Source organism: Corvus hawaiiensis, unplaced genomic scaffold, assembly GCF_020740725.1.
Source record: "Corvus hawaiiensis isolate bCorHaw1 unplaced genomic scaffold, bCorHaw1.pri.cur scaffold_32_ctg1, whole genome shotgun sequence".
Classification (NCBI taxonomy): domain Eukaryota; kingdom Metazoa; phylum Chordata; class Aves; order Passeriformes; family Corvidae; genus Corvus; species Corvus hawaiiensis.
The window spans coordinates 3,828,345-3,845,146 of record NW_025963366.1 but is presented as its reverse complement, the minus strand read 5'-3'; positions in this window follow the sequence as shown (position 1 = coordinate 3,845,146).

The window sequence follows — 16,802 nt, the reverse complement described above, 5'->3', positions numbered from 1 at the left end:
GGACAATAACTTAGTCCACTTATTGAATTCAATTTTTTTGCCAATTGCATGGTTTAGGAAATTTGCTTTTTAAAGACGGTGCTTCCCACTCCAAAGTTATGTCTGCACTATATGAGCCAATTGGTTCAGTCACCATTTTGGTCTCCCAAATTGACAGTATCTTTTCTCTGTCTCCTCCAGCTTGAGTCCACAGTTTCTTATACACTTGTTCCATTTGATCTTACTCCAGGAACACCTTCATGGTTTCTTACTAAACATATGTCAGGAAAATTAATCCACAAACACCAGAGGTTTATGTCCAAAAAGGAGATAGAGGAGTCCTGTTACTTTATTTGAATAAAGAGAGAGGTCATGGGCATTTCCCATGGGTCTCTCAGATTGATAGAGGACGCAGCCTCCTTTTTATCCTAATTTCCCTGCCGCATTTCCCTCTCTCTTTCCCCATTGGCTGAGGTACTTGAGAGGTACAGACTTCCTGAATCACCTAATACAGACCCTATTCTAATGTATACCCCCCTTTTCTTTTCCTTGTGTCTCTGTTCTTTTTCTCTAAATCCAGGGATTTAGCACAGTCTTGGGTGAGTAACAGTTTGTGTCAATCAGTGGAATTCCTATGGAATTTATGGTTCCTCCCATTGCTTCTTTCATCTCTCAGTATCTGGCTTTATCCACGAGCAGACCCACAGTTTGTTTGTAGAGATAAATCCCTCCCATTCCTTTCACATATATGATTATACATTTCTTTTCTGGGTTAAGTATAGGTGGCCCATCCACCTGGTCCAGATCGTTAAATTTATCCCAAATACGGGCAGTGGGCGACACAGGACGATTGGCAGAATTGTATTGTTCTCATGTGTCCTACGCACTGTCCAGCAATGCCATTCAGCTGTATTTATTTTCCATCAACAGAAACGATTGAGCTTTGCTCACAAACATATGAACGATGTCAATGGAAGAGAGGAGCGCTGTGGATGCCAGGGCCCAGGCAGTCTTCTCTTGCCTCTTCTTAGAGAAAGCTAGGGCCAGTAGCAACTCAGAGTTTTTCTCGTACCACTTTCCTTGCGCTCCTACAGGAAAGCCCATGAATTCAACGTCTGCTGCATTTTTAGGATCTTGAACTTGTCTATGAAGTTGCTAATATTTCTTGACCTTCTCATTGGCAGCATCTTTCAAGGATGAGATGGAGTGCTGGTATCTGACCGTCATGTCCAGCACGAATGCCTCTCCTTTAAAAAGATCAGATCTGGCTTGTATAACTCGTTGTTCTCATCTCTGATACGCTGCTCGTGGAATACAGTCCAATTCTTCTTTTTAGCCTCTCAGCTAAGCATCTCACAGATGGAATTGTGTCTTTTAATCCTGACCTCTTGAGGTATTGGACAATTCCCAATAATATGGGCTGGTGTTTCATTACCAGTGCCACAATGTCTACAGGTTTTCACACATTCATTTTGCCTACCCCTGGCCAGGAACCCTCAAATGGGGAAGGCATTGGCTCTCAGTTGTAGCGCAGTTATCAATTTTCTGTGAGGTATTCCTCTGTACCTTGCTATCCACCAATATTATCATTTTCAAAGTTCTCAATACCGTGGCCGTGGAGTAACAGTTGCTTCCACTTCCTGTATTCATGTTTCTGTCCGTTACAAGGTCTTGGGCAGCGGATCTTTGGAACGGCAACCTCCCGTTCAGATGCATCTTCACCCTCAGCAAGGATACCTTCTGGTAATGGAATAGGCTTCCAAATTGGTGGGATATTCTCTTTATCACCCCCAGCTCGTATGCACAGTTTCTCATACATCAATTCCAGGTGTTCCCCTCTTAGGAGCATTGTCAAAACCTCATCCAAAGACTGGGCCAGTCTATGCAATCTCTGTGCTTGTATACTTGGAAGAAGCGCCACCAACTTGAAGAAACCCAGACCACCATTTTTACAATCCGAGTACAAGATAGCATCACAGATGTTTGGTGCAAGATGAAGCTATTCCTTGACAAAAGATTGAATTAACAAGTCAGGGGATTTGAGGAGCCCAACTTTTACTTCAGTGTGGTGGGCAGGGTGTACCAACCTTTGGATGCTATAAGTTTTCAGTATATTGATTTTCTGAAGAGGCTTTAGTGGTGCGTCACCAATCCAACAAAGCTAATTTCTGGTTTTTCGGATAAACCTGTATCTGCTATACCAGTCCAGGGATCAATGTGTAAACCGAGATATTTCTCAGAGTGAGTGGGGTCAATCATATTAAGGGGGGTGCCATTTATCGTCCACACTGGACAGTCATTGATGGTATAAGAAGAGTCTTTAGTTGGCTTGATGTAAAAGCCATGACATTTCTCCCCCTGTGTCTTGAGACCAGTTAGATGGCAAAAAGTCTCTAGGATCTTGATGTTCGTACACATACCTTCCCAGGAGTCACTCAATAACACTAAATCATCAACAAAGGCCATGGCAGTAACTTTGAAACTTCCTTGACAGTTGCCCTCACCAAGATTCTCCAATTTACATAATAGAGGGCCAAGCACCATGTTGAATAATAAGGGTGACATTGGATCACCCTGTTTGACACTTAAAAGGATTTGTCTTTTCCTTTTTGGTGTCGATGTCCGTAAAATTTTGCCAACAAGATGTTTAATGTGGGGGTCAACCCCTCTCTGCATCAGACTCATGATAATATGCTGATGACATTCGGTGTCAAAAGCTTTCACAATGTCCACGAAAACAATCCCAAACTCTTTGTGCTCCTTTTTCGCATGTTTACAATAAGTTGCAACAACTTCAGATTCTCAGAACATCCTGCTGCATGTATAAATCCCCTTTGTCTGAGGTTTATGGGACATGCTTTGGTCAATCTTGCTGTTAAAGTCCTGGAGAATAACCTAAACACCATAGAAGCAATGGTGGTAGGCCTCCAGTTATTGATGTCATTAAGCCTATCCATATCGATAGACTTGGGGGTCAAGATTGACCAGCATTCACTCAGGGCAGCAGGAAGAGTTCTGGTTACGAGCCATAAATTGAAGGTCTCCATCAATAGGGAATACCTGGGATGCATTTTGACAAGATGGTCCAACGTAATCCCGTGTGGCCCCGGAGCAGAGTATTCCTCCTCATCTCTTTAATATTCTTTTCCACTTCTTTCTCAATAATCAGGGCTTTACAAGCGGTGTTATCTGCTTCCTTCTGTGAAGGGAAGGATTCAAGGCCCATGAATAATAGAGCCATAGCAGTCCCTCTATCAGAAATTTGGCAGTTGGGCATGTTCTCCTCTCCCCACATTAGGACCATTAGCCATCTCTATCAGGTTGAACAGCTTTAGAGGGAACTTTTAGAAGACATCTTTTATCACATACCTGCTTGTTGCAGTGGGGATCCTGCAACATACATATACCAAACCAGGCGTCCCGTGGAAAGGAAATATATATGGACAGACAGATTCTTGCTAGCTGTTTCAGAGATGTTTATTTCTCCAGCCGCATGGCCGGAGCTCTGCCGAGGAACTGTCCCAGTCACGGGACCAAGGGTCCTTCTGCCTGCGCAGGGAACACAAACCAACCAATGGGAACGAGGCTGAGCAGGGGCAGGGAAACCCCGTGTCTGTGCCCTCAGGGCCCCTCTCCCAGGGCTCCATGGCAGGGGAGGGACCCCAACACCTCACCCGTTTTATTTTAATAAAAGGAGAATGAAAACAACTGGATAAACATAACAAGAACAGTTTCAAAACAAAACAAGCCACCCTCCTGAGTCTTTAAATGTCCAATCAGATTCTGTGGAACATCTTAGGGCTGACAGAAGGGAGACAGGACTCTCTGAGCATGCTTTGTGGGGAAACTGAGGCAGGAGAGGGTTTAACTTCTTCCCTCCCCCTTTTCATCCCCCACTCGGCATTGGAAAGGGATTTTTGGGGAAACAATTGGCAAAAGCATGGTTTTGTGAGGGAAACCATGGATGAAAAAACGGATTGGGAATACACTGGGGGTAATAGGACATAGGGTAAAAGGGAAAGGTGGGATTAGGAAAGGGAGACTGTAGGGGGGGTTTACAATGGAGATATTGTCTAACATGACTACGATTTTTTGCATATATACTGCCTTTCACACAAACACCATCAGGCCCAGTGACCTGCGATGCTTGTAACCCTTTTCTACCTCGTATAATTTTGAATTCCACTACCTCTCCATCTCCCAAGCTTGGGATGCATTTTTCAGGGTTATTCTTTTTAATAGCAGTTCTATGCACGAATATGTCTTGCTGGTTGTCACACCTTGTTATAAAACCATAATTTTGCTTAACATTATACCATTTTACTATCCCTAAGGTCTTAGTTGCTATGATTTTTTCCTTTTTCCGAGTGGCTGCTGTTTTCTGTCTCGCTGCGTCTTTGCTCTCTCCTTCGGTTGCTCCCGTGTTGGAATTGTCGGGGCTGCTCGTGCCTGCGCGCTCTTCCCGGGGTCGCGTTCGGGGCTGTGCGGGCCGGGCCGGGCCGCGCCGCTCAGTTCTCCGCGCATCACCTCCTCTGGTCACAGCTTCGCTGCCGCTGCCAGGCGCTGTACCCACGTCTTGGCCGGGCCCCCGAGCGACGACCCCCCCGCACCCTGCTCCAGCGCGCGTCTCGGCTGGGCACGGCTCCGTTCCACCGCCACCGCCGCCAGCCGCCGCCCGCGCGCCACCCCTCTCGGTCGGGCGTTCCCGGGGCTCGCTCCACCACACGCTGTGCAGGGCCGGGCGGGCACCGCCGGCTCCCGCCGCTCCTCGCTCCGCCACCGACACTGCGGCTCGCGTGGCTCCGCCCGCATGCGGGAACTGCCTCGCTGCTGCTCGCAGAGCACTCGGCGCATGTGGCCTAGGCCGCACGGTCCCTGCGCCAGGCTTCCCTTCGCCAGGACACAGCTGACATTGCTCAACACTCTCGGTAATTAAATAATATTCACGAAAATATTCTTCCATCGGCATATATTTTGACTCCAGTATTAACTGTGTCCAAACGGTTTTCCAAAAGCCCTTGGTAAGAATTAAATCCCAAGAAACATAGAAAAAGTTCTTAAACAACCATGCCAGGAAGTGTTTCAGTTCTTTTTGAGCTTGAATCAAGCTAAAATTTACAAACTGTTGTTCAAGAATCTTTTTAAGTTTAAGATAAATGTTCATATGCGGCTCTGAGAGCCAAGAGTCTTCCCACGGTTCCTCCATAGTTTAGATACGGAATAGCAAAGCAAAACCAAGAAGAGGAATCCAAAGTTTCTAGGGTTTACTCACACAAATCAGTCGCTTAGGGATCGGGGATCGTTCTGCTCACAAATCCCCACCATTATGTTGCAGTGGGGATCCTGCAACATACATATACCAAACCAGGCGTCCCGTGGAAAGGAAATATATACGGACAGGCAGATTCTTGATAGCTGTTTCAGAGATGTTTATTTCTCCAGCCGCATGGCCGGAGCTCTGCCGAGGAACTGTTCCAGTCACGGGACCAAGGGTCCTTCTGCCCGCGCAGGGAACACAAACCAACCAATGGGAACGAGGCTGAGCAGGGGCAGGGAAACCCCGTGTCTGTGCCCTCAGGGCCCCTCTCCCAGGGCTACACGGCGGGGGAGGGACCCCAACACCTGCTTTGCCATTTTAGATGGAATATGCTCTGCAGTTAAGTTATTGATGTTACCATCATACTTTATCAGTAATTGTCTCAGAAGAGCCTCTTCCTCCTCAGTCCACACTTTTTGGTGGGCTCCTCTAACCGATGTTTCCTTTGGATGGGGGGCAGCAATTTGTTCCAGGTTCCTTATAAGAGGATGCACCAGCCTCTTGTGCTATCCCAAGCCAATCTTGGTGGAGAAAGCCTTCTGGCATACTTCACAGATCCAATCACCCTTTGGGACTACTTCCCCATTTCCTTTGCACTGTGGGAAGTGGCAGGAGATACTGTGGTACTAACGCAACCGGGGGCTTGTCACCACAAGCCCCGGCGTGCCCTCGGGCAGAGGGGACGCAGCGTTAGCCTCCACAGCGTCCTCGCTGGACGGCTCAGTGGAATTGGTGTGAGATGGGTGCGTGCACTGGCTCCTCCTCAGAGGAAACACGTCGGGCAGCCGATGATCAGGCTGGCGTTTGCCCGGAGGCAAAGAAGGCGGGAGGGGCTTCTGGTGTGAGTTCCAACAGGTTTATTTGCAGGAGGGACCAGGGACCAGCAAAAGCCCTGAGGAGACGCGGGCTAGTCCCCTTTATGGGGGGGTGGAGTAAGGCAGGGAAAGGGAAAACAACCAATGGGGTACAAGCAGAGGGGAGGATCCAATTTTTCAGAACAAATGGGGAAAACAGGGAGGCAGGAGTCATAACAGGGAACCAATGAATAACTAAAAAAGGGAGAACTTTCTGGAACAGGGGGAGGTAATTTAGGATTGGGAGCCACCCAGGGGGAGGTAACCTAGACCTACCTCAGTGATCTCTTCTGCTGACTGACATTTGATGGTTTCAGCCTGAGAGCAGGCTGACCCACCCCAACATGGTACTTTGGATTTCCTTACCACATTTGAGACACTTAAAGATGATCTTTTTTTTCCTGTGGGTTCTCTTTACATGGTCAATCAGCCCCAGCATCCAATTGAATCGGGTATCACAGCATGGACAGGATGGATTTTTGTCAGGAACAGATACCACGTGTGTATCAATCGGTATCATGCCTGAGCTTGTCCCAGGGAGAGCTGCAGATGTTACAGGCTCATCCTTGTCTCTGTGATCTTTAAGCACGCACTCAGTTTCTCCATCCCGGGTGGACCTATTTGGTAAGGCTTCATATGCCTCGGGGTACTTGGCAAACCTCTCCCAAATTCCCCAATGACTGTCATAGTCAATCGTGGAATTAACAAGCTCCAAACATACTAAATTGAGGTTCTCAGCTGCCAGTGTGGAGGGTAAAGGTAGCAGTTAAAGGTATCAATATCAGCTGTACTGACCCTCAGATCTAAGGGGTCAGTCAGAGTGGCTGTTGATACGTAGAGCAATCTCATTGATTGGACCATTGTTCCAAAACCAGTCAAAGATAGATGTCAGTCCAAGTGAGGGTAGTCGAAGTTGACAGCGGGCCCTCTCCCCCACTGCCGTGTCCAACACAAGTCCATGGACTAGGCTCTGGGCAACAGCAATAAGAGCTGTTACCAAACAATTTTGTTTCAGCTAAGATGTGAAGCTATCACTGAGGGGTGAGTCCAAGCAATAGGGAGGGGTACACCCTCTCTCATACTGGGGCAGAAGCCAACTTAGATACCACTAAGGGTATCCGGCGGGGCCTTGAGAAGGTGCGGCTTCCACAGCTGAGCCCAGTTAGTAACTCTGCTCCCATTTATTGAGCATATCACAATACACACTTTCCTGGGTTTAATGAAGGTAGCCTGTCCACCTTGGTCAAAATCAGTAAATTTTGGCCCAAGATTGAGGTGGTAAATGGATGACGTCATGGTACACACCTTGCAGCGTGCAGCAAAATGAGTTTCCCAATCAGGGTTTGGAGTCTTAATCGGTCACAGATTGGGGCATAGCCATGCACTACCAGTGACATGGCCCTGTACGGCATGATGCGCATGCCCTTTCCAACAGTCTGGGATATAGCTATATGCACGGATGGGCTCTGGTACAAGACCATGTCTCCAGCACTCGGTGCCACTGGGTTGCAAGCAGTGCAGAGCATCCAGGTGGCAGAATACGGCAACCGGTCCAGTCTTGCCCCCATGTAGTTGGAACAAGTGGCGTACACACCCAGGTTCTGATGGATTAGAGTGATGGCCTTGCGCGTGCAGTTGCTTGATTGATGTGTTTCCCTCAAAACACAGAGGTCAACCAAGGTGGCCCTGGCTAGGCGATTGGCGTATCCTGCTCTAAAGTGAGGGATTCCAAGAGTCATGGCAGCGCTACCCCTTGAGCAGCTGCCCGACTTTATCCAGCTCACCACCCCCTGGGCAAAGGGTCAGCAGCTCATGTCATGACTCGTATGAGTTGTGTGACACCGAATCATGAGGCTACTATTTGGGTGGTGAGTCCAAACAGTAGGGAGGGGTAGCCGCTACACCCTCGCTCACACTGGGGCAGAAGTCGACTTAGTTACCCTTGCAGGCATCCAGCAGGACCACAGGGAGATGTGACTTCTGCAGCTGAGCCCAGTTAGTAACTAAGCTCTCTTTCTTTCTTGCTCTCTTTTGCATCCAATTAGCTGTCATTCTGGATGCTTGCTGACCATGGGACATTTGCGACTGTGGATCCCTGGTCGCCTTTGTAATCTGGCAGAGCCTTACTCAGGCCACCAAAACAGTTCTCAAAAGCATCATTCACCACCCCTTGTGGATCTTGCCCATCCAAAATCTTCTCAAAGGCGCTCTGGCACTTAGCAAATCTACATGCCAATAACCCTTTCCTGGTGACATCACAATAGTGGAGCTTCAACTGTCCCTCTCTCGGCAATTCAGTGACATGGTGGAGCTCTTCTCTCTCAATATTAGACTCGCCTTTGATTTCAGATTGAACCACATTGGAGGGACCTTTCATGAGAAGGTGTCTCTTGTCATTTATCTGCTTTGCCGTCTTAGATGGAATATGCTCCGCAATCAACTTACTGATGTTTCTGTTACCGGCATACTTCATCACCAACTGAGACAGAGGAGCCTCTTCCTCCTCAGTCCATATCTTCTTATGGGCTGCTCTCACAGATGACTCTATAGGATGGGAGGAAGCAATCCTTTCCAAGTTTCTCACAAGAGGATGCATCAACCTCTTGTGCTGGCCCAGGCCAGTCTTGGTAGAGAACCCCTTCTGGCATACCTCACAGAGCCAGTCACCCATTGGAACCCCACACACATTCCCCTTGCACCGTGGGACATGACAGGCAATACTGTGGTATTTAAGATTTCATTTACCACATTTAGAGCACTTAAAAAAGATCTTTTTCAGCCCATAGGTCCTCTTTAGATGTTCAATCAGCCCCAGTATTTGATTATATTGGGTAAAACAGCGTGGACAAGCTGGATTTTTGTCTGGGACAGACACCACAGGAGTTCCAACTGGTGTCCCACCTCACTGATCCCAGAGAGAGCCTCAGGTGTTTTGGGCTTCTCAATATCTCCTCAGTCATGCCCAAATTGATGCATCATCCCAAGCAGGCCGAGGTGGCAAGGCCTCATATGGCTCTGGGAACTCAGCCAATCCCTCCGAGACACTACCCAGATGGATTCCAACCTCAGAGTAAACAGAGGAGTTTAAAAACTCCAGACACACCAGATTGAGCCCAACATCTCCCAACACAGGGGATAAAGATGGAATGACATTGGCTGATCTGACCCTAAGATCTAAAGGGTCACTTTGAGTAGCCGTTCAAATGTACCACAAAGTCATTGATTGCACCATTGTCCAAATCAAACAAACAGTAATGACAGTATAAGTGAGGGCAGTCGAAGTCAGCAGCTGGCCCTCACCCAAACTCCTAACTGTGTCCAACTTAAGCCCATGGACAAGGCTCTGGGTGACAGTTAAACAAGTGTGCCAAGCAATTTGTTTCTGCAGGCTTGGGAAACTACCACTGGGTGGCGAGTCCAAGCGATGGCGAGGGGTAGCAATTATACTCTCTCTCACACTGGGGTGGAAGCCGGCTTCATTACCACAAAGGGTATCCAGCGAGGCCTTGAGAAGGCGTGGCTTCCACAGCTAAGCCCAGTTAGTAACTGTGCCCTCATTTATTGAGCATCCACGTGCGTACATGCACCTGTTCCGTGTTAAGTGAAGGTGGCCCATCCACCTAAGTTGCAATCAGTAAGTTTTGACAGGGTTATCAGACACGCCACACAGCGTGTGGCAAACGAGATTCCCATAATTGGTTTGGAGACTCAATCCTTGTCAAGATTGGGGCGTGCCTTGCTCTACCAGTGACGTGGCCCTGTATGGCATGAATGCACCTTGGCCCTGTCGCACAGTTGCTTGAGTGACATATGTCTCCCTCACAACATAGAGGTCACACAAGCTGGCCCTGATAGGCGAACGGCAAAAGCAGGCTCCAAGGTGGAGGGTCCCATAAGTCATGGCAGCACTACCCTCCAAGCAACTGCCCGACCCTACCTAACTCTACCGCCCTGGGGGTGAAGGGCTCACAGCTCGTGTCTCATGTACCACCAGCAAGAGTGTCATGAGTCGCATGAGTTTGTTTCACCAGTTTGGAAACGGTATACCGAGTGGGTGGTGAAGCCACAGGGTAGGGCGAGAGCGTTCTATACTCCCACACTGGGGCAGAGGTTGGCTCAGTTACCCTACGCAGGGCATCCGGCGGGACCGGGAGGAGGTACAACCTCTGCAGCTGAGCCCATTTAGCAACACACGTCCTGAGTTATAGAGACATCTAAATTATATGTTTCTATTCCAGGTTAAGTAAAGGTGGCCCATCCACCTGGTCCAATTTGAATTTGATGCCCAAATATGGGCCAGACACGGTATGATGGATGAACTCCTCCCACCCAAAACCAATTCCACTGTCCAGCTCTTACCACACAGGGAAGGGGCCTTCATTTATTTAAAGGTACACACAGTCGGGATTTACTAGTAAATATATGTGCTATGTCAACAGAAGAGAAGAGCGCTCTGGATGCTAGGGCTCGGGCAATCCTTCCCTGCCTCGTTTTAGAGAGTCCCAGGGCCTGTAGCAATTCAGAGTTCTTCTCATACCATTTTCCCCGCGCTCCTGAGGGAAAACCTACAAACTCAATGACTGTTGCATTTGTAAGGTCACAAATTTGTGGGAGAAGGTATAGGAGAAAGTTTCACAAAGGATGTCTGGACTTCAGGCATCTCTCTTGAAAGCTGTTTATTGCATAGGCGAAGTTACAGCATTTCAGGGAGCGGGTATCCAGAGCCAGCCCTACAGCTGCCAGCTCCAGCTGTAGGCATACCTGAAGCCGCTTTCTGTTCCAAGTTACAAAGCCTTATATGCTTTTCTTTGCAGAGTATCTTAACACATAACAACCAATAAGCACCATACACAATACCTTTACATTTGCCTATAGCCTATCATAACTACTACCATCACCATATTATAGTCATTATTATCCAATCACACGAGTAAGTAAGTTATAATTTAAGCTTATAGTGGAAAATTCTCAGACCTCTCTTCTTCCTGCATCGACATTTCTTGTTTGCCTGCCATATCTCTCTTTTTGGTAAAGACATGTTTTCTATTTATTTATGCTCTTCTCGAGACTTATTTACTTGGTGAAAAACATGTCTTTGTTTGTAGTCACATCCCTTTGTCCTACTCCTAAAAATCTCCTTCCAACTCATCTCCAACCTTTGCCTTCTCAGTTACTCATCGATCACTGTTTCAGCAAAACATCTTTTACTCTATACCAAAACTTGCTTCCATTTCTATCTCATCCCCAGTTTCTACATTCACAGATCTTTCTGCCAAGTCTACATACCTGTGAAACTTTCTTACCAAACTTTCATCCTCCCCAACAAGAAGGTGCTGATATTTTTTGGCCTTCTCAGCAGCAGCCTCTTTCGAAGACAAATTACTATGCTCATATCTCACTGTCACGTCCATTACAAATGCCTTTGCTTCTGTAATAAAGATCAAATCTGGCTTATATAATTCATTCTGGTCATCCTTCAAGTGTGGTTCCTAAAACACTGTCCAATCCTCCCTCTTAGCCTCACAGCTAAGGGTTTCACAGATGGAATTGTGTCTTTTAATCCTGGCATCTTGAGTAATTGGACAGTTCCCGATGGCATAGGCGGTTGTTTCGTAATCAGCGCCACAGTGTCTGCAAGATCTAACGCAAACATCATGCCTACCCCTTGCCAGGAATTCATGTGTAGCTCTTAATTGCATCACAGTTACAAGTTTTCTATGAGGAATACTGTGGTAATGCACCAGACAGCCGTTACTGGTGTTCTCATTCTCCAAGTTTTCCATACCATGGCCCTTGGCAGCCAGATGTTTCCATTTATTAAATTCAACTTTCTGCCAATCACAGGGTCTTGGAAAGCAGATTCTGGAACGGGGAGCCTCCCACTCTGAAAAGACTTCACCTCCTTCTACAACAAATTCCGTCTCAGGGATAGGCTCCCAAATTGGTGGGATGGACTCCTTTACCCCACCAGCTCTCAACCATAATTTCTCAAATACCAGTTCTAGATGTTCTTCCTTCAAGAATGCAACCAGAGCACCATCCAAAGATTGAGCCAGCCTACGCAATTTCCGTGCTTGTATACCTGGTATAAGCACCGCCAATTTAATGAGTCCTAGCCCTCCATCCTTAAACCTCGAGGAAAAGATGGCATCACATGTACTTGATGGGAGGTGAAGCCACTCCTTGACCATCCTCCTAATGAACAGGTCAAGGGATTCGAGGAGCCCAGCTCTTGCTTCGGTATGGTCAGCCAGATATATCAGTCTAGGAATGGTATAAGTCCTGAGTATATCAACTTTCTGAAGACTTTTGAGTGGTGTGTCTCCAATCCGATGGAGCCGTTCCTCTAGTTTCCCAGGCAAGCCTGGATTGGTGAAACAGGTCCAGGGGTCAATCTGGGTGCCTAGATATTTCTCTGAGCTCCCAGGGTCGATCATGTTGAGGGGAGACCCACTAATCCGCCGGGCAGGACAATCATTGATGGTATATGAGTCTTTTGTCAGCTTGATGTAAAAGCTGTGGCATTTCTCCCCTTGTGTCCAGAGATCAGTAAAGGTGCAAAAGGTCTCCAGAACCTTGATGTTATGACACATACCTTCCCAGGAGTCACTCAGCAGCACCAAATCGTCAGCAAAGGCCGTGGCCGTAAGTTTAAACCTACCATGATGGAACCCCTTGCCTTCTGCTTTAGGTTTACACAGAAGAGGGTCAAGTGCCAGGGTGAATAACAAAGGTGACATGGGGTTGCCCTGCTTGACGCTGGAGCAGATGTTAATTTGGTCTGTTTTCCCATTCTTAGTGACAATGTACGTCGTGATGTTTCTGTATATCTCACTAACCAGGTGGACCACATGGGAATCAGCCCCCCTCTTAACTAAACCAGTGATGATATGTTGGTGACAAACGGTGTCAAAAGCCTTGACTATATCCACAAACACAACCCTCAGATCTTGATGCTCCTGTTTAGCACTTTTAACCAGAAGCTGTAACAGCTTCAGGTTCTCAGAACAACCAGAAGCACTAATAAAACCCCGTTGTCTGGGCTTAATGGGGCATGCTCAAGCCAGTCTCGCCATAGCGATCCTGGAAAATAACCTGAACATCACAGAAGCAAAATGGAGATAGGTCTCCAGTTATGGATATCAACGAGTCTCTCCTCCTCGGAAGACTTGGGTATCAAAACTGTCTGGCAGTCCCATAGTGCATCCGGTATATAGTATAGTATATCCGGTATAGTTATATATATATATATATATAGTATATCCGGTATAGTTATGGTAACAAGCCAGAGGTTGAAAATCTCTGTCAACTGGGAAAACTTAGGGTCTATTTTAATAAGATGACCCAGAGTAATCCCATCTGGCCCAGGAGCAGAGGTTTTATGCATCTCTTCCATGTTCTTACCAATCTCTTTCTCAGTAATCAGGTCCTGAAACATGGTGTTATCTGCTTCCCTGTATACAAGGAAGGTTTCAAGACCATTAAAACAAACCAATGTTTCCCATCTCTTTAAATGTGCTGTGGACAATGCCCAATGGTATTTGGCATTGCAGGGCTTCCGTGTTATCCAGAATAACCCGTGCCAGCCTCCCTTTATGAACCTGGAACAGTTTCTGATATCTCAGATATTTCCCACCCTTCAAAGCTCTTTTCTGCATCCACTTAGTTGTTGTTTCGGATGCTTTCTGGCCACAAGGCCTTTGCGACTTGGACGCTTTATGGCTAAGCCTGTTCAGGCTATCCCAAAACTTCTCATACACCTCATTCACCACCACCTGCGGATCTTGCCCACACAAGACTTTCTCAAAGGCCTCCTGGCACATGGTAAATTTGCCAGCTGATAGCCTCAGCTTGATGGCATCATGATAGTGGAGCATCAAGCGTTCTTTGCCCTTCAGCAGACTGGGGAGGTACTTCTCTCCCTATTTCTCTGCCTTCTCTAGATCAAACTTTCTTCGAGGGACCTTTTTCCAGAAGGCGTCTCTTATCACTAATCTGCTTGGGCGTCTTTGATGGTATATGCTCTGCTATGAGCTGATTCTGGATGTTCCTGCTACCAGCATACTTCACCACCAACTGACTCAGAAGAGCCTCCTCCTCTTCGGTCCATACTCTCTTATGCGCGCCCTGTAAAGATGACTCTTTAGAATGGGAGGCTACAATCCATTCCACATTTTGCACAAGAGGATGTTGCAGTCTCTTGTGCTGGCCCAGTCCTATCTTGGTAGCAAAACCACGGGAACAAACCTCACAGACCCAACTGCCTGTGGGAACCACACACGCATCACCCTTGCACCAAGGGATGTGACAGGCAATATTGTGGTATTTAAGATTTTGCTTACCACATTTAGTGCATCTAAACCAGGTCTTTTTCTGCCCATGGGCCTTTTTCAGATGGTTGACCAGCCCTAGCATCCTAGTAAACCGGGTCAAATAGCATGGACATGATGGATTTTTGTCCGGAATGGACATAGCAGGAGTTCCTGTTAGTGTCACGACCTTGCTGGTCCTGGGAGGAGCCTCAAGTGTTAATAGCTCCTCAGGTTCTCTTGCTTCACACTCAATTTCTTCTTCCTGATCCGGCCCAGAGGGCAAGAACTCATATGGTTCAGGAAGTACAGCCAAGCACTCCGCAGTGTTACCCCGATGGATACCAACTTTATAAACTAATCTGGAGTTTACAAACTCCAAAGACACAAGATCGAAACTTTCCTCACATAACACTACAGGAGGTGATGGAGCTCTGGCATATCTCTGACCCACCGGTCTAAAGGATCAGTTTGAGTGGCCGTTGACACGTACTGCAATACTACAGATTGTACCATTGTCAGACCGAAAGCTGGCGTTTGGTCAAAGTCAAATGAGGGTTGTCAAAGTCGACAGTTGGAACTCTCGACCAAGCTGCCGACTGTGTCCAACCAAAGCCCGTGGACAAGGCTTTGGGCTACAGCGAATGGCTGTGCCAACAATTTTATTTCTGCAATTCATGAAACTACCACTGGGTGGCGAGTCCAGCAATAGGGAGGGGAGCTACTACCCCCTCACTTACACTGGGGTAGAGGTCGACTTAGTTGCCCTTTCCAGCGGGCATCCAGCGGGACCACGAGGAGTTGCGACCTCTGCAGCTATGCGCAGTTAGCAACTATGCCCTCTTAAGAGAGTCATAATTAACTCCCGCCAGTCCTAATTATTTTATGAGCATACACACACGTATATGCACCTTTTCCGGGTTAAGTAAAGGTGCCCCGTCCACCTAAGTAGCAATCGATATTTAGTCAATTAAATGGTATATTGACGTGGCTATGAATACACACCTTGCGGTGTTTGACAAGCAGGATTTTAATCATCTGGCTTGTCAACAGACTCGGGCACAACCAAGGCTACCAGTGACGTGGCCCTGTACGACATGAATGCTGCGTTCCCGTGAAAGCCCGATCCGTATTGGGATCCAAGCCCTGTGCCCGATGGGGTCTGGTTCCCTGCCACGTCTCCACCACTCGCCACTGGGTTGTGAGCAGCACAGAGCCCTCTGGTGGCAGGACGCAACAACAGGCCCAGGCTTGCCCCCATGATGGAAGACACATACCACCGAGGGATGCCTGCCCTGTCTCACAGTTACTTGACTGACATATGTTTTCCCCTCAAAAACATAGAGGACATCCAAGCAGGCCCTGGCTAGCCAAGGAGTACCTCGTGCAAAAGTCCAAGTTAGATGGAGGGTCCCAGGAGTCATGGCAGCACTACCTTCCAAGCGCCGCCAGACTTTACCCAGCTATACCACCCCATGGGTAAGGGGCTCGATGGCTCATGTCTCCAGACCCACTGGCAAGCGGTCTGGGGTTGCATGAGAATTGCCACCACAAGCTTTTGTCACCGGATAGGTACTCCCGAATGGAGGGTGAAGCCACTCGATAGGGCTGGAGGGTCCATGTTCTCCCATTTACTGGGGCAGAGGCCGATTCGGTTACCCTGGGTGGGGCATCTGGCAGGACCAACGAGGAGGTACACCTTCTGGAGCTAAGCCCTGTTTGCAACTTAATCGTCTCAGAAAAATGACCACATAAGTTAACAACACACAAATCCGATCTGTAAAATTCTAAGTTCACCAGAGCTAGTTCATTTTTTGCTGAATTAGGAGAGCCAGATGGTAAATTTTGAGCCAGCAGGTCTACCTGGTTAGTTTTAGACAGTGGGTCTACTTGAAGAGTGGTTCCATCGGATTGGGAGTGCACCACTGAAACCTCTTCAGAAGGCTGATATGCTCAGGACATATACCATCCCTCGACTGATATATCTGGCTGACCATACCGATGTAAAAGCTGGGCTCCTCGAATCCCTTGACCTGATGATAAAGAAAACGGTCAAGGAGTGGCTTCATCTTCCAACTAGTACATGTGATGCCATCTTGTATTCGAGATTTAAGGACGGAGGGCTGGGACTCATCAAATTGGCGGCACTTATACCTAGTATTCAAGCGCGAAGATTGCATAAATTAGCTCAATCTTCAGATGGGATTTGGTTTCCTTTTTGAAGAGTGTACATCTGGAATTGATATATGAGAAATTATGGGTTAAAGCTGGTGGTGTACGAGAGTCCATCCCCCAAATTTGGGATCCCATCCCAGTGATGGAAATTGTTAGTGAGGGCAGTGA